Source organism: Melozone crissalis, unplaced genomic scaffold (genome assembly GCF_028551555.1).
Source record: "Melozone crissalis strain CALT ecotype California unplaced genomic scaffold, PUWL_Pcris_2 ptg000019l_1, whole genome shotgun sequence".
In the NCBI taxonomy this organism is placed as follows: Eukaryota; Metazoa; Chordata; class Aves; order Passeriformes; family Passerellidae; genus Melozone; species Melozone crissalis.
Window position 1 is genome coordinate 10,347,957 of NW_026535797.1, and position 24,647 is coordinate 10,372,603.

Here is a 24,647-nt window from a genome sequence, read left to right on the forward strand (position 1 = left end):
GGGAAAAATGTTAGTTCAAAGGAGGCCAGTGCATGGAACTTCCAAGTCTGGACACAACTAATGTCCCTTTGCATCTCTGCAGATCATCTAAAATGACAGGAGAACAAGTGAGTAACTATCACAATCAGGAAATTTAGGAAAGAGTCTAGAAAAATGGTTAAAAACCATTAGTAAGTTCTCTGATGGTGCACAATCATCTTTATTTGAGGTAAAATAAAAACCAAAAAGCATACAGTTAGGAGTGACATTTGAAATGACCATTGTACATTTTATGACAAAATTTCCCCTGTAATTTTACATTACACTGACCACCTCCCAAGGTTTTTTATATAGCTCTCCTTCCAGAGCTGTTCAAGCAAACACCCAGAAGAGAAGGCCTGTTTAATATCTGCCCAGAGCTCATCACCCAGCTTGAATGAAGAAATTCCTCAATTACAGCACTTTCAAAGCATCTCATAACCACAGCTTAAAGATAATGCTTCAGGACTCAAGGACCACCAGGGAATTTCCACTGAGCTCCAGCTGGTGCCTGCTCTTTCACAAAGCACTTGGAGACATTGAGGGAACTGCAGAGGTTCTATGTTGGCTTACACAGCACTGAGGCCACATCCACAGCAAACAGCTGAGCTTTAGCTTTTCTCCTTTTGTGTGCAATTGTATGCAAAGATTCTCACTGAAGCTCATTACATTAGGAAAAGAAAAAAAAACCACCAATAAAAATACTTTCATGTCTTGGTAGAAAGCTTAAAAATCTCATTAAGAAACCTGATAAGCATTTGTAAACACAAACAAAGCTGGATCAAAAGGAAAGAAGCAGACACCTGAATTTTCATACAAAGAATCAGGCTCAAAAGCACACTCAGGAACACCATTCCTCAAAAGCTACTGAAGAGGGACACTTTCTCAGGTTTGAGGAACAAAGAGAAGCAGGATTTGAAGGACGAGATAAGTTTATTATGAAAATACATTTTAACATGCAAATATCTACAGTCAATAATACATTTAATATAAAAATATTTGCATGAAAAAAATATTTGGTATGTAAATTCACATCTTCAGAGGAAAAAAGCTCAAGTCAAGCAGTGTTCAAGTGTGGTTTGACAATTCTGGTATCAGTGGATCAAAGTGTCCTTGCTCTGTGGCACAGTTCACCCACCCTGGTTTATGTCACTGCAATTACCATTTGGGACATTCTGTGAACAGTGAGCCAATGTGGAGCATCCAGACTGCCTCCACTGTAATCTCTCATATTTCCCATGTGGAACACTGGGAATCCCTGTCAAAACCAGCTTCAGCAGCCCAAGCCCTCCTCCTGCCTGCAGCAAGTCCTTTCAGTCCTCGTAACACCCTCTGCTGCTCAGCCATACCATGATGACTGAGGATGTAAACTGGTTTTCAGCCAGTTTCCCACACTGATTCCCAAATGGCTTTGCTGACTATTCAAGAAAGAGCACAAGGATGAAATCCTGGGGCACTGCAGCCCTGCCACCAAGTATGAAACCCCAGACAGAAACCAGTGACAGAGCTGGGAAAGTATTAGCAGGTAAGAGCCAAGAAAACTATGTCTGTGACTTTCTTTTATACCACAGATTATGATAAAATTTGGGATTGAGATAAAACACAACAGTTCCTATAAGTTTAATTGGTTTTGCTCTTCCTGCCATTTTTTTTTTCCACAGAGAGAGAGAAAAAGAAAACATCATCTGGGATGCAACATTATCCAGCTGCACACACAGAGCTCCCAGGAGGTACCTGGCATGCTGGATGAACATACCATGTTCTGGGATGTATAATTCACATCCTGGAGACAAGCTCCATGAACTCTGATGGCTTCATTCCAGAGGCTGAAGAAACACATTGGTGAGTTTTGCATGTGCTGCTTGGGTGCAGAAGGAGTTCATTCAGCATTTGCTGACTGACCTCTGGAAAGCCTGGGATGTGGGATCAGTTTGGGGATGCTGGGAAGAAAATGGAGTTTGCTTCAAGGAAGTGAGAGTTTGGGAAAAATCTGCTAGAAGTATGAAAGGAGTTTAAGTTTTTCTAAAGACTTAACTCTTGGGATGGTGTCTGGGGATCTGACCACCACTTAGGAAAAATACCCTTATAAATGTAACTGTGGATTATGTCTCTGCTCCACTGCCCTGTGTGTACCTTCCCTTTCCCCCTTGCCAAAAATGGTGAGGTTTAAGAAGAAAGAGAAAAAAAGCAACAGGAGAAAACATAAGACCATGAAATCACTGGCTAAATGCCACAAGGTAAGAAAAACTCAAGACCAGACCTGTCGGCCTTCACTGCTCTCCATCTGTGTTGGGATAAGAACCTCCATCTGAGCCAGAACAGACACCTTCCATCACTTGCAGGTAACTAAAACCAGTCTAGAAAGCCAGATAGCAAGAACCTTGCTTGAACTGGTGACCAGCTGTGACTCCTGCTCTTTTCCTCCTTCCCTGGAGTTGTCTTATCTGACCATTTATTTGCCTAAAACCTGACCTGTTAACCCCAAGTAGGAGACTTGCTCAGCTGCTCATCGACTCAGTTGGCCGGATCAACTACACGCATGTCTGAACTTCAAAACACATTTATTGTTATTATTGTAGGTTTATAGGACATAATTAGTTCAAGTCCATTACTTTACAATTCATTCTTACAGTCACAGAAAAGCCCATTCATCTGTAAAAATGGCACAAATGTGACTGGCAATACCCAAAATCCACGAAGGAGATTTTTCTAATTGCCTTGGACTTGAGTTTTTCCTCTTTCCTTTCAGGCTGGTTTGTTACCTCTAGCCATTAAGATTACAACACTGAAGTCCTTGTAGTACAAAACCCCTCCATTACTGAAAATAATATGGGTGTTGGGTCCAGTTGTTCTTATTAGGTCTGGTTCAATGCCCGCTCTGTTGGGCCCAGGCTGACTCTCATATAACCCCTACTGTTTCCTGGAAAATTTTCAAACAAATCAACCATTCTTTTATTATTTATTTGCATCTTCTACTGATTTTGTTTTAAAGAAACAGGATATTTGTTAAAAATGCCATCAGCTTTAGGGGATCAAAAAATTAGTATCTCCTTCTCAGCATAGAACCAGCATTAAGACAAAAGTATTTACAGGAAATCCAGATCTCAATATTTATGAATTGTGATAGAGGATCCTCTCCTCCACTTTTGGTGGTTTTTTTTTACATTGTATGTGCGTGATACTTGTACATAGAGAAGAAATCAGCTTTGCTGCAAGGCTACTTTTGGCTTCCACCCCCTCCAATGCTGTTTATGAATCAAAGAAAGTGAGCTACCACCTTCCTGAACAGTACTAGCTAACATTACTTATGCATGCTCCAGACTAATTGCAGAGACTGAGGTACAGGTAGAAATGAGAGACCCTACAGCAACAAGACACTGTATCTAGACTGGTCAGAACAGAGAAACATACACAGAAATCAAATACAAACTCAGATCTGATTCCATCCTGGTGAGAGCCATCACTCCTGGTCTGCTGAGGCACACATTTTAGCTCTCGTTTTGACCTAACATGCACATGTTGACACACTAAAAAGAGATTCAAAGTTAAAGAAGAGCCCACACTTGGGCTCACAGTTTTCCCACACTTGGTTCAACTGCTCCAATGTGGCCTAACTAAGAACTGAAATTCAGGATGGATAAATTTTTGTTGCACAGAATCCTCATCTCCGCTGAAAATACTTGTAAGGACCTGTAAAACAAAAGGGCTCACAAGGTCTTGCTACAACGTAACTTGTTAATCTAACACCACTTCCCCCTCCGAGCTCTGCCCTCCTGGTTCATGCTGAACTGAATTCTGATACAAAAGAAAACAGGTCGTGTCCTCCAGTGCTTTGATGCCTTATATAGCTCATGGGTTTGGCTTCCATATCCTGCTCTGTATTTCAAACCCGTAACGGGGCTACAGAGAAAGTAGAACATACCCCCTCTGCCAGGAAGCTGTTTATCTCTCTACTTAGGAGTTAGTCTCATTTAATGGAACCTTCAATTTGTTTTTCCAGGAACTTGGAACTGTTGATTTTAGGTTGCAACATTACATCCTGAGCATCCCCATCTGACACTTTGTAAAATCTAGGTAACCTGCTGTGTTGCTTTTGTTGCAATAGCGATTTTCAATGTCAAATCACAAAAATAATAATGAGGTCAGAGAAACAAGAAGTACTAAAGTAAAAAAAAGTGCAGGAGACCAAATGAGAGGAAAATTTGTATTGAGAAAGAACCCCCCAGAAAGCACTGACTTGATATATTTATATCTTTCATAATGCACTGAATGTATATAAAAATAAATACCACCAGACAGAATAACAGTGAAAGGACCAAATTATTAGATCACCTAGCAACAGAACATTAACCTACCTTTTATGCTGATCTTTTCTGGCTGGTTTCAGACATCTCCATTTTCTCTATGCAGTGCAATCCATCTTACTGAGAGTTCCCAGCACTGCAAGCCAGCAGTGTGTGCACAGCATCATTAACTGCTGTGGCTGATTTGGGGTCTGGGTCGCCCCTCATCGGAGCAGCTCCTCTCAGGAGCACATTGAGCTGCTCTGCCCCTGCGATCTCTCGCCTGCTTGTTTTTAAGGAACAGTCTGCTCTCTCTCCCCACCACCCCTCCTCCAATATCTTGTCTGCCAGGAGACTTGTTGGAAGCAAACTGGGCGTCTCTTGATCTCAGTTCCAGCCTCCCCATGAAACAGGTTCCAGTCTGAATCAAAGACTTGGCTTCAGCAAACACCGTCAGCTGCCTACGTCAGCTGGCAGCAGCACACACACTTCAGGAATATGGGGGAACGGTTCAGAGGGATGGGGAAATATGTAGGGGAATGTGGGCTGACAAGAGGGTCACCAATGTTGTTTTCTGGCACTAGAAAGTTAACTGTTCGTCCTCCCTCCTACATATTTTAGTAATGACACACAAATGAATAATTGCAACTCTTTTAAGGCAAAAAACGTAATTTGGATAAGCACCTCAAAATTAAATTAATTCTGAAATTCACCTAATGGGGACATCAAATACCATAAATATCCAAGTTGAAAAAGTTCATTTTTCTTTTTATCTTACAACGGATTTGGGATTTTCTTACTTTACACATTGTCCAGGTGAGTAAGATGTGTGTTCAGATGCTAGTATTTCCTAAACTCAATTTGTGGAACTGGAAATAACTAGATAGGTAGCACTTGTTCAAAATTTTATTAACTGATTTTACTAATATACAGGAATTCCTTACACTAGTACTCAAGCCAAATGACACAATCAAATTGACACAAATTAATTTGCATTTAAAAATAGCCATATCTTCTCTCAGCCTGCCCAGCCATTCAATCTTTTCCCCTTTATCACATCTTCAGATTCATACCAACAAATGCCTGTAAGGGTTTTTTAAGTTGGTTTGGTTTTTTTTTTAAATGGATTAATTTTCAGCTGTATCATTTACCCTGGCAGTTAGCTGCATATCTACACAAATGTTTGTTCTGAAATAAAGATAATGATGATACAGGAGTGTCAAACACCATTGCTTCCAGTAGCAATGCAGCCATAAACAATTTGTCATACTGCAGCCCAAACTGGTTACTAATCAAATAGTCTAATCCAGCATTGCACACTTAAGTCCCTCTGCTTTTAAACAGAGCAAGGTAATAAAATGATCATCTCTTTTCAGACACCACATTAAAGAGACTGTATGGCATCAAGATATATTTTTTCCTAAGAAATAAGCATTTAAGCGCATTTGAACCTTGTTTTCGTGTTGCTGTGCTAAATCTAAAGCATTATTTTTTCCCAGTTACATCATGCAATGTTAAAGTCAACACAAATAGTCAAGCTGTGCAACTCACACTTTACTCAGTGTAAACTGGAACAGAGCCAGACACACTTTATTGTCAAGAAGTGAGAACTAAGTGGGTCACTGACAGCCATACAGAACATGAGAATTTGAGGCCTGCAGCTTTACCTTTAACTGCAGGGATGTTTTTTCTCTGTTAAGGAAGGTTCCCTATAATGCACTCAGCCTGTAGCAGGTGCAGCCTGCACCTCCACATTTGCAGCCTGGCCTGCCAACATTTTTCAGCACAAGTGGGGAAAAAACTTCCGGAGACCAGAATGCTGGTTTGATGTATCCAATATGCTCCACCACATGGCCATAAATGCTATTTGCATGCGTGGAGTCTCATAAATGAACTTGCATGCTTAACCCTGTAGACCCAAATTATTTCCTTCACTGCTGCATGAGTTTTTCATGTAAAAAAAGGGAGGGAACCCTTGATAAGCAAATTATGCTGTCATCCTTTTCTGCAAGTCAGTATGATAAAAGACAATGCCAGTCTCAGAAGCACAACCCTGGGAGTTCACCTCCAAGGTCCACCCTGCCCACTGTGGAACCTCTTGTGCCAAGGAAAGGCAGTACATGACCAGGATGTTGCCATCACTGCATTGCATGACACTTGAGCAATCAGCAGTGTAATGGTTTCCTTGCTCTGCTCCATGAAATGTTTTCTTGCTTTACACAAAAACTGTTAAGATTGTGCAGGCATTATGAACATTTTGAGATTATCATGTTCTGTGCAAAAAACATGCAAGTCAGAACAAACCCAGTCACACATGCAAACTAGTCACAGAAAAGTAGCAGAGGAGGAATACAGAGTTTGTTGGTGAAACAATTCCCACAGGTGACAATGAAAAACACTTTATTTTTAAAGACTTACCCTGCTTATCTACATAATCACTTGTACTTAAGTCACCTAAAAATATTTCACGAGTTAGCAGACAACAGAGAGCTAAATTAAAAGATTACATTCTGGTAGCACTTATCCGTATTAAGCTGTGAAAGTAGGCACACACACAGCCCACACACAGAGACAATGGCTGAACAATGTCCCTGTGTCACCTGGAAAACATGAAACCTGGGCTCCTCCACAGTATAAAATGAGAACTTCTCTGAGAAAGGAAAACTTAACTGGAAAGCTGATGGCAGTCACAGTCTTTCATATTTCGCAACACTCTTCCTCTCCCTCTCCCTCTCTTGCAAAGTCTCCAGCTTCCTCTGGTGACTTTTTTATTGGGCTGTCCCTGACCTGCACAGATGCAGGGGAAACCAATTCTGCTTTATATACAGATCTACATAAGGTTATGAAGTAGAAGAAAGAAGTCTGTTATGTAAATACTTTTTTTGAAATCCATTGATTCACATCAACCTGGATAGAGCCATTTGGAGTAACAAGGACTACTCCCAGCAACCTGCAGGAGCCCTCCTGGGTCACTGGTACAATGTGTGACATTGGAGAGCAGGGAAACCTCTTAACAATCCCAGGGCACATGAAAAGTCTTGGTGATTTATGGCAGTTTGATTATCCTGAGAAATGTCACGGCCAAAGCAGCTGCCTCCTGGGTTTTGCTGGAGGGTCAGAGGCTGTGACGGTGGGCAACCCAGATGATCGACAGGAGGCAACTGCTGGATTTTACAAATATTTACACCAACAACCAATCTTGTGTATGGTAGCACACAGCTAAACCTTTTTATAGCCCAAACCCCTGGAGTTCCTCTCTCTTCACAGCAAATCCTGACCTTTAGCACCACTGACAGCTCAGTGTAGAGCCTGTTTAAGACCACCACCATGCACTGACCATACAGAATTGCAGCACAACGCCCTCCATAACTCACAAGTGAGCACTGGGAAACCTGGCCAGCAACTAATCTCAGTAGGACAATTGTAACTGGAAACTTGAAGAAAAGAAGAAATTGTGCCAGGTCTTCGATCATACACTCTTCAGGACAAATTGTATCTTTATTAATATTATGCACCACACCCTGCACAACTCTCCCCAGTTCATCTTGGGATCTCTGAATCACTCTGCCATAAATTTTATATGAAGAGCAACAACATAATCACATTAATACACCAATATCAGCTTGATCATGTCAAAATAAACTGGCTAGCCTCTCAAAAAAGGAATTTTAACATTTTACTGACTTATATACCATTCTCACATTAAACAGAAAACAAGAGCATTTCAAAAAGCTGATTTATGATAGTTGTAGTTAAAAACTCAAAATATTTTAGATAAAACAACACAACTACGTATATTGATTTCACATATGAAGAAGAGGCTTAGTGTAATGTTATGGTTGTCTTAAGGTTTTTAATTAGAATTTACAGATAATAATTTTAGGGACTGATGAAAGTGTGAGACAAATGACACCAGCCAAGCCCAGGCCTGACTGTGCAGCAGGCACATTGCCACTGACTGGCCATGAGCAAGTGGAAAAACCTTAGGCATTGTGAGAAAAGAACTATATCCCCTTGTTCTAATAAACGCTTTAAAAAGGCAAGTTCAAATTGAGCTGTAGAGGGAAGGCTCTGTTAAATAGGACTAACAGCTTATATCAGCCGTGAGATGGCACAAGGGACAAAAATCTGTAAATCACTCTTCACAGATTATGCTAAGAGTGTCTTTTCTCACCCCATTCAAGGCCCCAAGACTTTCTTTTTCCTCCATTACTAAAATTAGTCTTGCTTTAGCATATGGGACATTTTTTCCCCTCCTTGGTCCCTTTATAAACAAATGTTTGTGACTGTCAAAATATAACAAGGGAAAAGTGAACAAACACACAGAATTTGATGGAGGCTATAGCTGCATCCCTAATACTTAAAAAATTATCATCTTTAGAGGACTTAAGTTACACATACCTTATGCTCCAATTTTTCATGTTTTCCTGGCTGCCTTGAGGCAATCCTGCCCCTCCCAGTGCACATGTTTCAGTCTCCCACCTCTGAAAATACCATTCCCTAATTGTGCTAAGCACATCTCTCCATGAAGCTTGAGTATACAGTGGTTACACAAAGGCATAAGGGTTAAAAAAAATCTGGGGAGGAGAGCAGGGGAAAGTGTGGAGCAGAGCAGAGCAGGGCCAAGGACCTGCCTGACCTACTCAAAAGTTCAAAAGGCAACTACTTTATTAGCTACGTTCACAGCATGTTGCTTTAATTATCCTTCCCAGGGAAATCCCTAGGATTTACAGTAGTGAGAAACCCTTCTTCTTTGTATAGTCACATGGTTAATATTGTCTTCAGCTTGCTTGAAAATAATTAAACCCCCTCACAAACTACCCAACTGGCACATGCAGAAAGTTTCGCATGCATTCAAAGTTTAACCTATACAAATATGCACATCAATCTCAATTGACTTGGCCTGAATTTGACCTCCTTCTTGTCTCTGCCACCTTTTGCTCATGGTATTAGAAAAGCAAATTGAATTTAGAGAGTTGAAGGTCTTCTACACCTTCAGGAACGGAAAACTATTCCCTTGAATTTCAAGCAAGCCCAGCTGATGGCAGAAGGTCACTTTGGACTTAACCACAGCACTGAACAGAGAAGCAGATGTGCCCAGAGCAGCAGCCAGCACATCTCTGAACAAGTGCTGAAGATTTACTAACAAAAGCTTTGGTAAGACAAACAGTGAGGGGTAGCGTGAGTCAGCATCAAGCCCAGTAGTAAGAGCAGTATTTTAAAAGTCAAAAGCAGAATACATAAATATTTCATAATTAGGTTACTATTATTTTCCAGTACAAGCAAGCAATTATGTACTGTTATCCCATAATTCTCCTCCTCCATCATCACTAGTAAGCCCTGGAAACTTGGATAAAATAAAAGACACTCCACAGCTAACTACTCTGGTACTAAAGAGCATGGATGCATCCTGGCATGCTACACAAAATCATGGGGACTTGCACACACCTGTGATTGTTCTTAGACTGGAACACCAGCTGACACTGAACACTTGTCCTACAAACTCAAACCATCTTCTCCTTTGATCTCAGTTGCATGAAGCATGAATATTTCAAGTCTAAAGAGGAGGTAGTCCAATGTACTGAGAAGAGAATTTCAGCCAAGGTGGTACAAGCAACCATCCACCCCAGACTGCTTCAGAAGACACTCACTTTATACTACAGCATTGTCAAGCAAGTGAACAATGAAGAAAAGCTTCCTGCTTTCTCCTCTAACCAGGGACTTGAAGAAACTGCAGCACAGTAGCTCAGAATTCCAGTTGCAAAGACTCCACTATAATTTTGCAGGCATGTGCACTCTTTGATCAGTCACATGCAGCACTAAAGACTCTCCCTCTAATCCTTCCCCAAACAATTCTTCCAATTTTGCCTTCTACTGGCTTTTTTGGTTGTTTGTAATTTCAAAAATATTCTGAAGCCAACAAATATATTAGATGGATCTGTCTTCTAGTTAACTAAATACTTAAGAGTAATTTTATTTGAATTCCCAAAGCTCATAAGTAAACCTGGCCCGAAAATGCTATTGGCTTGTTTGCAAATAAACCTGTGTATGTTTATACTGGGTGGAAGTATCTGACACCTTACCCATGGGCTGAATTCAGAGCCTGAAATGTAGAAGCATATTCTTTCCTCAACTCTAACATTAAGAATTAAAAGCAACAAATTTAAAAGTTAATTAGTGATTTTTAGAAAAATGACATTATGTTCTGAGCTTTGGTGATGCTTTTTTCCCCTCAATATTTGAATAACTAATGGAAATGATCCTAGGTAAACAGCATTTCACCTTACACCATAAGAAAATTATTGATGATACAAAAAAAAGTCTGAGGCTATGGAGAGTCCATCTACTTGATGAATAAAGGTAAGTAACATCTTTTCTAGGTTTTTCAGGGTTTTTTTTCACTTTTGTGTTGGGTACTTCGTGAGTTTTTTTATAAACATCTGTGAAAACCTAATACTGTTCAAAGAATTAAAGATCTCCATGCAAGAACATGCCCAAAAAATACCACAAAACTTGATTAATACAGTGCTGAATAGTAGGTGATTAGATGCTTGCCAAGGGCTCCTCCATGACAGCTCCCACAGACGTGCTGGAATGCTGTGGAGGACAGCACTGACCCAGGGCAGCCAGAGCTCTGAGCTCTGCCTTAACCACAGTGGGGATGAGGAGGAACCACATCTTTTTTTTGGAACTCATTTCTTAATCCAAAGAGGAAAAAGGGAATCTGCAGGACTGATCTGGTCTCAGGAGTTTGATCTAAAAGGTTTTTGGAAGAATAGGAGTAGGTGCTGCTTTTAGAGTTTGGCAGTACTTAAATTTATGTTTTTCCTGTAAGATGTGTTCCTCTAACTTGCTCATTTATTGCAGCATTTTGGGCAGGGAGATAGCTGGATTTCTATTTTTATTTTAATTACTGAGTGATGCTTCCAGTGTGCATTGAAACAAGCATGTAAGATACCATTTGGGGGTTGCTGTGGGTTTATAATTTTGTTCTTTTTAATTCTCTGGCAAATTGCTAAGGAATTTTGATTTTGGCCTACCTCATCAGTACATGTTCTCTCTCTGTGATAAATTATCAAAACTAATCAAAGTTTGTACTGAAAAGCAGACAGTATGATGTGATGAAAGCATGCAAAGTTTTGTGTTATATGAACAGACTTTTTCTTGAGACTTCTGGCTTCAAACTCAGAGAAGTGGAATTCATAATGAGAAACACTCCTACCTGGCACACAACCCCCGTCCCTCAGAGAGTGCAATTATACAATTATGCTGGATGAAACTTGAAGAAAGGTTTTCATTACATCTATCCTGTGTTCATTTTCATGTCATATTTAACATGTTGTTTGTGTGATACTGGACTGGGAGATCAGTGGTTTCTAGAAGACTGAAATGGATGGTTTATTTTTTTGAAGTTATTTTTAAATGTCACATTCACCAGGCACTGGATATGAAGCCTTTAATAATTATAATCTGATATATAAATAGCAAAACATGAGAAATAAGTAAACAAACAAAGCTATCCCTTCCTGGCCACTCCTGGCATGGTGCAGCAGGTTGTGGGCATGCCTGGCTGTCCTAAAGTAAATCAGCAGCCATCCTGAGCTAACAGCACATTCCATTTTCATTCTCTGTTAGAAACTGTCTCCCACAACAGTAAGTTCTCCAAGCTGGCTGTTTCATTCTTGTATCCACAAAAAGTAAGTGCTGCCTTGTGTAATTATGACAGCACTTTCACAAGTTCAGAAACACAATGCCTTAATGTTACTTGTCTATTTAAGATTGCAATATTTTATACACCTAAAAGGTTTTTGCCCCTTTTGCAGGAAATACATTTTAGTCTTTAAAACCGAGAATTTTAATTATCTCTTGATTCTGCAAACTTGTGATTGAGTTCAGTTAATTCTCTACATTTAACCTGGACTTTCTTTTAGTCAGTGCCCTATAATCAGATGGACTGAGCAACTTGTGCTTCAGGTACTCAGCATCAAAATCCTACATCTTTAACCAGATTTCAGCTTCTGTAAAGCACAAGCAAATGATGTTTTTACCTTTGTACCACATTTGGCTTAAAGTAAGCAATAGGTTCAAAAGTTAAGTGGCAGGAATGAATACATGCACAGCAAGATCAGGTAAGATCTCACTTTCACAGAGCAGCAGGTGGACAAGCAGTACCTGGACCTCTCTCTGACCTGCAGCATGAGCCCAGACACAGATCCAGTCATTTAAAATAACCTCCCATGATAATTAAGCTGAAGTTGTGAACAAGCATAATTCTGCAAACATGGACTATGAAAGGGGAACCTGGATATAGAAGAGTCAATAATTTTCTTTCTTCTTAATAAGTAATGTTTGTGCCCAAGGTGGGAGTACTTCTGAAACATGAACAAAGGAATAGGTATGTTTGGAAATTTAAATCTGTAGGTTAAATTTAAAAACAGCATGTACCCTCATAGCATACTAAAGGCTAGCCAGTGTTAAAACTGCTATCTATAAATAGCTTAAGTTCATTGTTCTGAGAGGAGACCAGGATTAAAAATTTTCCAGGTGCCAGTGAGCAACGACCCAAGTTAGTTCTACCTGAGCAATAAAAGCACTTGACAAAAATGAGAAATGTACTGCTAGGGGTTGAATTTGTTTTTGTGCCCTCTCCTTCCATTTCCAATTCCATCATTACCACTAACAGACAAGTCAATTCAAATAATGACACTCAAGTGATCCCATGTAAAAAAAAAAAAAAAAAAAAAAAAAGAACGACATTTTTGTTGTTATTCTTACATCTCATCTGACCTCCTCAGTACAACCATGAAAAATACAAGGGGGGGGAAGAAGGAAAAACAAAAGACCAAACCAAAAATCTGAACAAATTGCTACACAGGCTCAGAATATCAGTTAAGAAATATAGCTGCTCTGAAACATTTAAAGGGAATACAAAAGGGCCTCTACAATAGTATAACCTTTGCCTCTGTCTGCCAGCATCACAGTTTACACGGTTTCCATGGAAACCCTCTGCAAACATACGAGTGTGCTTGTTGCGTTAGATGTCGAACAGAAAATCCTTTGTGGCAACTCTGGAGGGCCATGGCCAGTGCCAACCTCCCAGAGGAATAATGCCCTTCACTATGCCTTGCCCAGCAGGCTCATGACACACTCGCTCACATGGCACAGCTGCTGCCACCGCTTGTTTTTCCCCAGCTGATAAAAAAAGGAAGAAAAAAAAAAAGAAATATGTGCACATCATAACTATTAAATATTTCCTCCTTCATGGAGAGCCCGTTTTGCCTTCACCATACTGACAGCAAAGTCTTTGGTTCTGGACTCTCAGATGCAATGCAGGAACTGTTCTGTGAGGACTGACTGGGAAGCTTCCAGCAGGGCATTGGGAATACATTTGCATATTGAGTAGATAGCTACCCAGGAAGGGGATGCCACAATTCTTCATTATTATGTGCTTTGAGAAAAATACATTAAAAAATACACATAAAACCTCAGCATGCAATAGGTACACCAGTCCAGAATATAAAACTAGTTTCATCACCTTGTTATTTCTCATAATGGGAAGACTAACTGACCTACAAATAACTCACTGGGCTCATCTTTCAGCCCTGGAGGCAGGAAAATTCTACCCAGGACAGTAAAGTGTTATCAGGAGGGGTGGTTTCTTTTTTTTTGTTGTTAGGGGTATGTGTGTAAGTGAAAGCTGAGGAACTAAAAAACTGGTTTCTGCTTTACAAAAGAGGAGTATTGCTACTGGCAAACATCTGGCTGTTGTGTGCCTTCTGGATTTTCTGAAAATACATGTCCAATCTGTAGCTGTACATATTTTACCAGCATTGAAACATGAGCACTTCTAATAAAAGTACACCTTCAAGACCAGCAGCATACATACTTGGAACATACCTTGTCTGTAGGCTAAAACATTGCCTTACATCCTTACTCTGAAAAAACAAATTTTTGGTACAGCAAAATAGAATTAGAAAAAGCTTCTTCAGCCAGAGGGTGGTTGAGCACTGGAACAGCTCCCCAGGGCAGTGGTAAGAACACCAAGTCTGACAGAGTTCAAGAAATGCTTGGACAATGCTCTGGGGCACATTGTGTGATTCTGGGGGATGTTTCTCTGCAGGGCTAAGAACTGGACTTGATTTTTGTGTGTCCCTTCCAACCCTGTCTGTTCCGTGATTCTGGGATCTGACTTCTGAGATATCAATGGCATAATCTACCTAATTGCTCATCAATGTGCACAGCTTCAGGGGGATCACCCTCAGGGAGGATGGCACCTCCAAAGGCCACATTTAAAATCAAAGTCTTTGGACCTTGTATGGGATGGGAAAGCCTGACTGTGCCATTCCATGTAGAACTGGGGAGGCCAGCACCCTTCTGCTTGTGACCGGACTCTTCACCTGTCATTCAGCCATTTCCAGCCACTTTTACTGCCAATGGCAAAAACCAGCAATGTAACAGTTTTGTCTTAAAAGCTGATGAGTGAAGGAAAACAGATTTTATACTAGAAAGAGAAAACAAACTGAACACTTTCAACTTTGCCAACTCTCTGTTTTTGTGTTTACTTCTTTCCCTTTCCCAGTGAGGGCCCTGAGGGGAAGCGCTCCCTGCTCCCTCATGGCCACCCTCACCTCACACCCACCGCCAGCCCAGGCCCCAAGGCAGCAGCTGCCAAATTAACTCTGAGGGCAGCCAATCTCTGCTTTTAGCCTTGCCTGCAGAACACAGGACCGCGGGGGTCACTCAAAGCCCGTGTTGTTCCAATGCTCTAATAATCCATTGTTCCCTCGCGGCCGCCTCAGCGAGATAAAACGAAAGGCCGCGTTTTCCGAGGGTAAGCGAATTCCCGCTGCCCGCCAAGGGCTCGGCCTCACATGGGGCCAGCCCATCCTGTGGCTCGGCGGGGACCTGGTGGGTTTGTTTTTGTTAGTGGGGGTTTGCAGGAACATCTGCTCAGTGAAGGGATGGTGTGGGGCTCGCCATCGCCTTCCCCACAGGGCTGTGCAAAGCCGTGTTCGCTTGCTCTGCACTCAGTAAAGATACTGCATTGATGGTCCCGCGGCTAAAATCTGACTCCTACCTGCTGGATACGGGTTTATAATCTGCTTCCTACCTGAGGTTGCAAAAGGATTGACAATCTAATGGTTGCTACTGTAAGTTTCACAGGAGAGGGGAGCCACAGCATGGGCTCAGGGCAGAGAGCCCCGACAGCAGAGCTGAAGCACCCCCAGCATCACATCCACCAGACTCCAGGTACACAACGTGTAAGTACTGGGACGGGAGAAAGGACACAACAGGCAGAAATTAATCCAACAATACAGGAAATTGTAAGATTGAAAAGGCACTCGTTTTATATTTTCACCACATCCTCTCATCCAGTAATGAAGTTCGCTGAACATCATTAACATTCCGCTAATGAGACATCCAACTGCCCAGAACAGCAATAACGAACGTGAGCTCTGTTTCCATCAAATCTACCAGAAAGATTTTTAAGGGTCTGCTTTCCCACTGACATGAACACATGACTCCCATTAGCCTTAATAAAGGAACAGTGCATCCAGTGCAAGAGAAACTTCTCAAGGTTGCATAACTGAACTGCAGCATTCTCAAGACACAGTATAGACTGCTAAGAGAAGATAGCAGTCCCAAAACTACAGGGACAGGCCAAATTCTTCCATTACTTTCCCGTTAACTTTTGTCATAGTTCAGACTTCCTTGCTTTAGGCAGTGAGAGTACTCAAAGCTTTTTTTATGACAGAAAAAGGGAAACGTAGATTTTTTAATGGAAAAGCAAATCAGACAGTGGGATGTTTAAATTCTATTTTTAGGCTGAAATAAATTAACTTCAGATATGGACTTTCTTAATGCATTGTCCCTACATACTATTCTTGACTCCACGGTATATAAATTCTTACTTTTCTAACAATGCAAATTTGTTGACAGGATGACAGGTTAAAGTTTATCTTTCAGGCTGCTTCCCTTGCCCCAGTCACAAAAATCTAGTTATGTCAATTTATGTGCCTTTCAGTGCTCAGTGAGGCGAGGAAATGGAGTGGAGTGCCAGAATGTGGAAACAATGCAAAAAAACTAATGCCAGAACTTAGTATCTGCCTCCTAGGCTAAGCTCTGCTCGCCCTCACAAAGCTTTGGGATTAATATTGTGTATCTCAAAACTATGCTTAAGAAAAACCTTCATTCCAGATGTTGAAAGCATGATTAATCTACTGAAAGTTAGAAGCTTTTTGTTCATCCTTTCTCCCCAGTTTATATATTTTAAAATACTTGGGTACTTAGCTCTTGTTTTTTTTTTTTCTTTGACCAGGGTGCATGCATGCTTTTGGATACTAGGAAATTGAATTTAATAGACTACTTAAAACTAGTTGGTCATGCCTTTACCATAAGAATCTCTCTGATTCTGGTGTAATGAAAGAATCTGATGTAATTTAAGAAATTCAATACAATTGCAGCATACATTAATGAAGGCTGCCTCATGCACTCTGCTATAGCTTTAAATGAGAATAGACTTCTCTATTATCTATCACACTGCAATGACTAATATGGGAGAATGTCTAGTCTGCTACTACTCACACACATGATAAAAACTCATTAGCACACATACTCACAGAAGCTGAACTACTTTGATACAGTAAAGAGAGATGGGGAACTACATCTCTCTTTACAACTGCTGTAACTGTGTGACCAGTAATGAGCTGTTTTAGAGAACCATGTGTTCAAACATATCAAGATTACCTACCTATAAAAAACCTCCAAACCAACAGCAATTAAAAAAACAACTACAAATCAAACTCAACCACAAACCAAAATATAAGTGATTCATTTTATTTCACAGACTTAAAACCTCAAAGGTACAGGGACCCATGGTACTGCAGCACAGTGCAATCGGCCCTGTGCCCCATGTGGCTGTGTTCACTTTAGCTGCCAACAAACACTCAAAACTCTGAGCCCAGTCCTACTGAGTCTGGTGTTCTCCTTGGCTTAAGCAGAAGCAAAATCAGATCTCATTTCCTTAAAAAAACCAAAACAAAAAACCAACAAACCCCAACCCATCCCATAATATACAGAACGACCAATGCTAACAGACTGATTTATGGATACATGATACTAACTGCAGTAGGAAACTCCATTCAAACAGAGAAACTGTAACTCACCAGTCATGTCACAACACTGAAGATAAAAATCATGCTGGTGTCAAACAGAAGACACTCAAATTACACGACAACTATCTGCAGCATCCATCCCCATCCATTCTATCAAACACACAACTGCAATAGCACAAAGCATCTTTATGACAGGAATAAAAGGCTCTTTAAATGCTCCTTTTATTTTTTATTGAATGAACCCACTCTTACACAAAGTTCACTCAACGATGTCTCGAGCTTTAGCGCTGCCAAATCCTGTATTTCATTAGTCAACTATGGCTTGTCAGTCACACACAGAACAATCTGAAGTATTTATTGACTGCATACAATTTCTTCATGTAGTAGGTCAGGTGGTTGTTTAAGACACTGAACTTATTACTATATTGATAAATGTAGTTGTCAGGACAAGAATCTTTTCAGTGTTACACCACAGCTGACCAAACATTTCCCTGCTCCAAGTTACTGGCAAAACTCAAAGGGAGTTAAAAACCAAAGCCACAGACTCCTCCCAGGCAGTGTTAGTTTCAGCATTTTCTGTAGCTGACTCTTCTCACAGATCAGTAATCTTTACTAACAGTGCCTCCCTCCAAGGAAGCACACTGCACCACACCTCCCAACTGTTTTAGAAGTACATATATACAAAGACCACAGTTCAAAAAGATACCATCAGACCTGGCGAGCCCAGAGAAATCTTGTCCTAAATATTTTTCAAGTTTATTCATGAGAAAAGGGTAGAGAAAGAAACCACAGCTGAAAGATTCACAAACATGAACTCATTTACAGGTTTGCAAAGCAAATCACGCCACCAACCTGTCACGTAACCCACAGGAAAACACAGTGCAGACAGTCTGGATCAAGATACTCACTGTCAGATGAATTAAATTGCCCAGCTCCTCTAGGAGTTCCTTAAAAGTGGCTGGATTTTTTTGCCACTCTTAATCTCACAGTCAGACAGGCACTAGATTAAAGTGAAGGCAGAGCAGAGAACAACCAGTCTCTAACCTTTAACAACTTCTTACATGCCGAGGTAATTAAGAACACTGTTCTCATACACTGTTTATTGCCTTGAAAGGATCACCAGTTGGTTACTGGCCATAAAAACAACTGTAGCTCTGTAATTCCTTAAATATTTACTAACAACATACACCAGAGTGCAAACCCCATAACTCTATTCTTGATACTCAGACCTATCTGTCCAAACACAAATTGACAAAAGGACCTTCTGGCAAAACCACTCCAGAATGCTTTTACTCTTTGGTTTTGAAGCAGAGATCTGCCTTTTTCCCCTCCTTACAACACCACCCACTCTTCCAAACAAATAAGTAATCCAGTGTTGCACAGGAATTTTAATTGTTTCCATAACTTCTACTACCTGCCAAAAAAGTACTTAGTATGACAGATATGGAACAGGGTGCCTATGATATATGCATATTTATAATAAGATATGAACATATATATGGATATGTACAACATACAACTTATGTAATAGTTAACTTTTGTATAGCTATAAAAACTAAAAGCCCTTCAAGGGGGTAACCTTCGTTCTTTGAAGTAACAGCCATGATTTGAGTTACTGACTCTCAGGCTCAGATTTACAATCAAATTACTACAGCTGAACTTCCTGCATCCCATGTGAGCCAGACTTGGGTTGCTGTCCCCTTGCGTGCTCTTGGCCACGACAGACAAGGTCACAGCGGAAATCCCTTGCATGGAAGGCTGAAAAACTAGGATGTAAGGATGCACTCCTCTGTATTTGCTGGAAGTACAATCCCACAGCTCTCTGCAGCAGTCTCTGCAAGAGTTTGGCTGATGTGGGTGCTGAGACTGAAAGTTTGGCTCCTTTCAAGAGTTGTGCAATTTCTATTTATTTATTTATTAAAGATCTTGGTCTGTCAACCCTTCCTCACTCTGCAGAGTATTTACCACAAATAATGGCCCTGGTTTCAGTGGGACCTTTGAAATACTCATCTTAAGATACGAGGAGTTACACAACCCAAGCTGGTGGGGACATTTTCAGCATATTTGTACAACTTCATTTATTTAGTTATTAAGACCAGGTCTTAAAAAACAAAACCTTTTTCAAGCATTTGTTTAAACAATTCATTCCAGGTATGAGACTATTTATAAATATATGGTATGCAAATACTGTGTACTAGTAAAATACTTACGAGAGTTGTAATTATTTTGGCAAAAGAGCTTAGAGATCTTCCCCTGAGTAAACTGCACGGCAGCATAAGCCTACTAGCAGGGGAGGTGTAACAATTCCATAAAACAAAAGTGCATTTAAAACAGTTTAATAAACAAGGGGAAAAATATCTGTTATACTTTCATACTGAAAATTCACAAAATATTATCTTCAACAACAGGTACCACACATTTTTCCACTGATTTTACAACTAAGCCCAGCATGCTGCAGCTTCTGACAGCATTAGGGCTTAGAACCTACTTTTGACAGCATTTTTTCATTTGTGAAGGGTGGTTTGTTTTTGGATTGTTATGGGCTGGGTGAAGCCTCGAGGCAGACATGCAGCCCTGTTGATAACATATGTATTTTCCAACCCTGTGATAAATTTCCCATAACTGCTGGGCTGGAACATGACTTTCAGCAACTTGACTCTTTCACATTTGGCTAAAGCAGCATCAGTCCATTTTAGAAATTAGCTCCAAGAGTATGCATGGAAGACAATCACTTTCATAACAGATTGCTTTCAACGCTCAACTTCAGACTCCTATGTTCAGAAAACAATGATTACTGCTTTCAGAAATCCAAATCTCCTCAGCCAGAATTTTTCCTCAAGCTGGAAATCCAAAGTCAGAAATTAATTTTGCAGGGTGCACCTGGAATTTGAATACTGATGTCAACAGTGCTGGTTGCTACACCTTAGGAGAGATTTTACTTCATATGCAAATCCTAATCTACACATATATTTCAGTACTCTTACATTACTCCCACTGAAAAGGTCTGCTGTTTTCAAAACCTTAAAACCTTGCCTTTCACAGCTGCAAAGGAAATGACAAGAGAAGAAAAACACAGCCCAGTGCATATCAGCAATTAATTCCATCCACAACTGCCCAGCTGTTTGTGCATGGAGGAACTGGGCTGTTTCCCCTCTGAGCCTGGGCCACTGGAAGCTGACACGGCCCTTTCGGAGATGTGGGCTGCTGGTAACGCGTCAGGAATGCGCGCGGAGCTGCAGGGGAAGAAATGAAATCCAGACTGAGTATCTGTGCTATGGGGATAAAGTTATCTGGGGCAGAGGGAGGCCAGCAAAGCCAGGCTCAGCCTGCAGGGCACGACCATCACTGGCAGAGACAAGGTGGGATGAGCTCAGAAACCTGCATGTCTGTGTCAGCTCTGCCAAGGTGTTTTTATGCTGGCTGATGTCAGACAGGTACATCTGGGGGCACTCCACAAAAGCTGTTACTGTCACTTGGGATCATGCTTTCCCAGCAAAGCTGCAATAGAGACTTGGCTCCATGCATTCTAGAGTAAGACTTATTAGTGTAATCTCACCAATGCTTGCAGCCCTGAGACCCCAGAACTTAAGGTAGAATCCAGTCCTTTAGAGTCTTTCCTGTGAATGAAATCCCCTCATGCCACCCTTGGGATTTTAGGAAAGGCACAGAGTATATAAAAGGGGGATGCTATTGGTATCATCAACAAACTTCACCCTGTTAGAGCCCTGGAAATTTCTGCCCACTCAAACTCACTAGTTTACATGAACAGCTCATTTTTTCCTCTAATACTTTTAATAATTTAAACACTCAAAACAACATGTACTTTTTTCCTCCATTAATCTAAGCCAGTCCCCATATAAAAATTACAAATTGATTCCTTTTTGCTGGGTAAAGCCACACACAGAAAACCACTTCTAATATATATTATTGTCATTTTTTTCTTCAGCTTCAATACCACCAGTACAAAATAGCTCCTTTGATTTTTGGTAGCAGCAAGTCATTGGATGGAGCAATCAATCCTCTCAAAACTGTACAGGTATTCAAAAGAATGACACTAATAAGAAAGTATTTTCACTTGACCATTTTCAAGACCAGTGCCTATGGTAAGAAGTAACTATCACAGTGCTATTCCCTTCACAAAAAAGCAGTGAAATACCAGCTTGTGTGTTTTGCTGAATAAGCTGAGTCTGCTAAAACTACACACTTGTGCCCCAACGTGTGGAAAGAAAAACATTCAGCAGAAATAAAACTGTGAAATGTTCATACAGTGATAAAATAAATGGTAGAAAAATATCCTTCTAGCTAACAAGATTGATGAAATATTTAAACATTACCTTTTCAAGAAAGGATCTCTAAAGTTTAGAGCAATGCTTCTGGAAGCTTGGTATAATCTCCAAAACCATGATATAAGCATGCAGTGTTAAAATTTGGAAAATAGAAAAGCAGAGAACTTTCAGTAATTTACAGCTTCTCAAGGAAAGTAAATTCACACTCTATGCTTGACTGGAAGATATAAATTTGTACAAACAGCTTAAAATACCATCCCTTTTTTCTCTCTTGGAACCAATGACTCAGTAAAGGCAAAACAGAAGCAGCACATTTTTAAATCAGAAGCATAGCACAATTTGGACTTCATGGAATCTCACTGTATTGCTGCATGAACACTTCCACTGCTGCCGGAAAGCAAGAACAGCACTCATCATTCTTCCCATAATTTCATTTTTAGCTACTCAACATTGGGCAAATCCATGGGGGGATGATTTCCTATGTTGTTTATTGTCTGCCACAGCAAAGCTGGCTTTCTCACATATTAGAAACATGCACAGAAAGTTTCTGGAGGTGATCAGTCAATCACATCACACTAAGCAATGCCAAGACCTCCAAGGTACATAGGCCACCCTCCCAAGACCATTAGTTCTTTTCACATGAAGTTCAGCAATGCAAATAATTTTATTTCTTAATATCCTACTTATTCTAAATATTGGACAATACAAGACAAAAGTATTTTTAAACAGCAGGATATGGGGAAGTCTTTAAAAATCCCAGAAGGATTAAAGGGTTTTTTAAACTTACCTCAAAATGGAAGATATCTCAGTAAAGAAAGGAATGGTGATAGAGCTGCAGATGCCTTAAAAAATTATGTAGCTTAAAAATTCCTCCTCCCCCAGCCACACTAACTAAAATGGGTGTTAGTTATTGATTTCAAATTTGTTTCTCAGGCTCAGTTTTCAGCAATATTTTGATAGAAGACTGTGAAAATACTGATAGATGCTGAAAGTGATAACACTAAGTTTCACTGCATCAGTAGAACTCAGCTGAGCACTACAAATAGAAATCATTCAAGTGAATCTTGCAAGTGCACATATGCCAACTGACTAACTAAACAAAACTCTTCACTGACTAGTCTCTTCTGTTTGCTACTTCTTCAGAGCAAAATTCTCTCTTGTGAAGCAAACCTATCCAAGATCTATGTACTTTTAAAAAGTATGAAAGATCTATCCCAGAAATAAACCACAATTCTTTGGCTCGTAAGGATTTACCATTTAAATTTAGGCAAGATGCCTCAAACTGGAGATAAATTTTAGTCACTAAGGCTAAAATTCAGATGCAGAGAGGGTTCCAAGCCCACATACCACTTATGTCTCAAACCAGACTTACAGATGAGTAATAGTGAGGTTTAGCTGTGCACACCTCTCAGATTTGATACACACAAAAAATTTCACACCAAAAGAATGAAAAAGGGATTTAGAAAGTCCCTGATTTTCACATCCAGCTGTAATACATGCAAATTGTTTTACTTATGCTGAATATGAACACATATCACATTTGCTGGAATAATTATTGAAATGTGGAAGTTGTTTGATTGTGCCTAGAAATGCTTACATCACATAATAGTTAAGGATAAATAGCACCATCTGAGCTTGCAAGAGAAGTTCATACTTCACAGTTAAATAATTTGTGAGTCACTTGGGATGACTTAAGTTCTTTTCTCTCTGAGATGTGAATCAGGAACAAAGTTGCTCAATGTCTAAAATTTCCCAGTTCGAAAGAAAAATTCCTAAGGCCTAAAGTAACAGTTTTCATTTATCATCTCTATTATCTACTGAGTACTGAAATTTAACATCTTCATGTTCAGCATGTGTTTGTGAAACCATTAGGTCCTAGAGCGCAATTCTTTCTGCCTAACTTCAGATAATTACATAGCACTTGAATTCACTGTCTAACTAAGCTCTCTCTAGCATGAAGTGAGTAATTATCTGGGCTTCATTGGCTGTGCCATAGACTTAGAGCAGTTCCAACAGAGGCACACAATCCACAAGCAGGCACTGATATTGCAGAGATCGCGAGTTATGCAAGGCACGTGCTGCTCTGAAACACTGACAAGCTACAGGCAAGGCAGAATGAACGTGTAAGAGATCACCTAACTATTTTATTAGCCGAGGGGGAAAAAATCCAAGTGGCAGATATAAAACAAATTCATTAAATTCTTGCCATTCACATGCACAACGGGTAATACGCTTTTCTATTCATCTCACAACCAGAGGTCTTTTTTAAAATTGCCCAAGTCAATACCACATATTACAGACTAATTCTCAGCAGTGAGATATAACACAGTATAAAAGGAGAAACTCAGTGCCAAGCACATCCCAAGATCTGGCAACAGTGTGAGTGTAGACTAAAATATGCTGTGAGAAACTGTGACCAGGCACAAACAAGGTTTCAGAATACCAAGTGCAAGAGCTGCCAATATAGCAATCATCAAGTAAAAATATATGACCAATTCCTCAAAAAATAAGAAGGAATAAGATCTCAACATGTAGGGAATAGAACAGAAGGAAAAGTTTAGGAAGGAGGAACAGAGGAAAGCTAGCAGATACATTTTATTTGGTTTGCAATCAAAACACAAATTTTTTGGAAAAATAATTTAAAAAAATTTATGGATTACAAAAATGTTCACCCGTGAAGACTATTAAAAGGCAAACAAGCTTAATAGTAAATAGTATTTAACAAGTTCCATAAATGATTTTTAAAGTAATAACAAAGCTTTATCTCCCATTCTCAGTAAGTGCTTGAAGCTAATGTGCATCTCAAAGAAAGAAAAATGAGCCAAAAAGTTAGCAATTGCATTGCACAACTCACACTTCTTGACATCAGTGTGATAATACAGTTGCTACATCTCAGTGTTAGCGTGACATGTAAATAAACAAAGCACTCCTTTATAGTAGAAAAC

At 40.1% G+C, this 24,647-nt stretch overlaps 1 protein-coding gene across 3 annotated transcripts in view; it reads right to left on the reverse strand.

The window, feature by feature from the left end:
• Window positions 1-24,647, reverse strand: part of ADD3 (adducin 3) — a 92,434-nt gene that overhangs the window by 24,588 nt on the left and 43,199 nt on the right. The window contains exon 1 of one of the 3 annotated variants that reach the window (XM_054277392.1): window positions 4,374-4,726. The exons of the other annotated variants lie outside the window; for them this stretch is intronic. The gene's annotated coding sequence lies outside the window, so the exon portion shown is untranslated. Of the gene's footprint in view, window positions 1-4,373; window positions 4,727-24,647 lie in introns of those variants that run through there. 3 annotated transcript variants of the gene reach the window in all.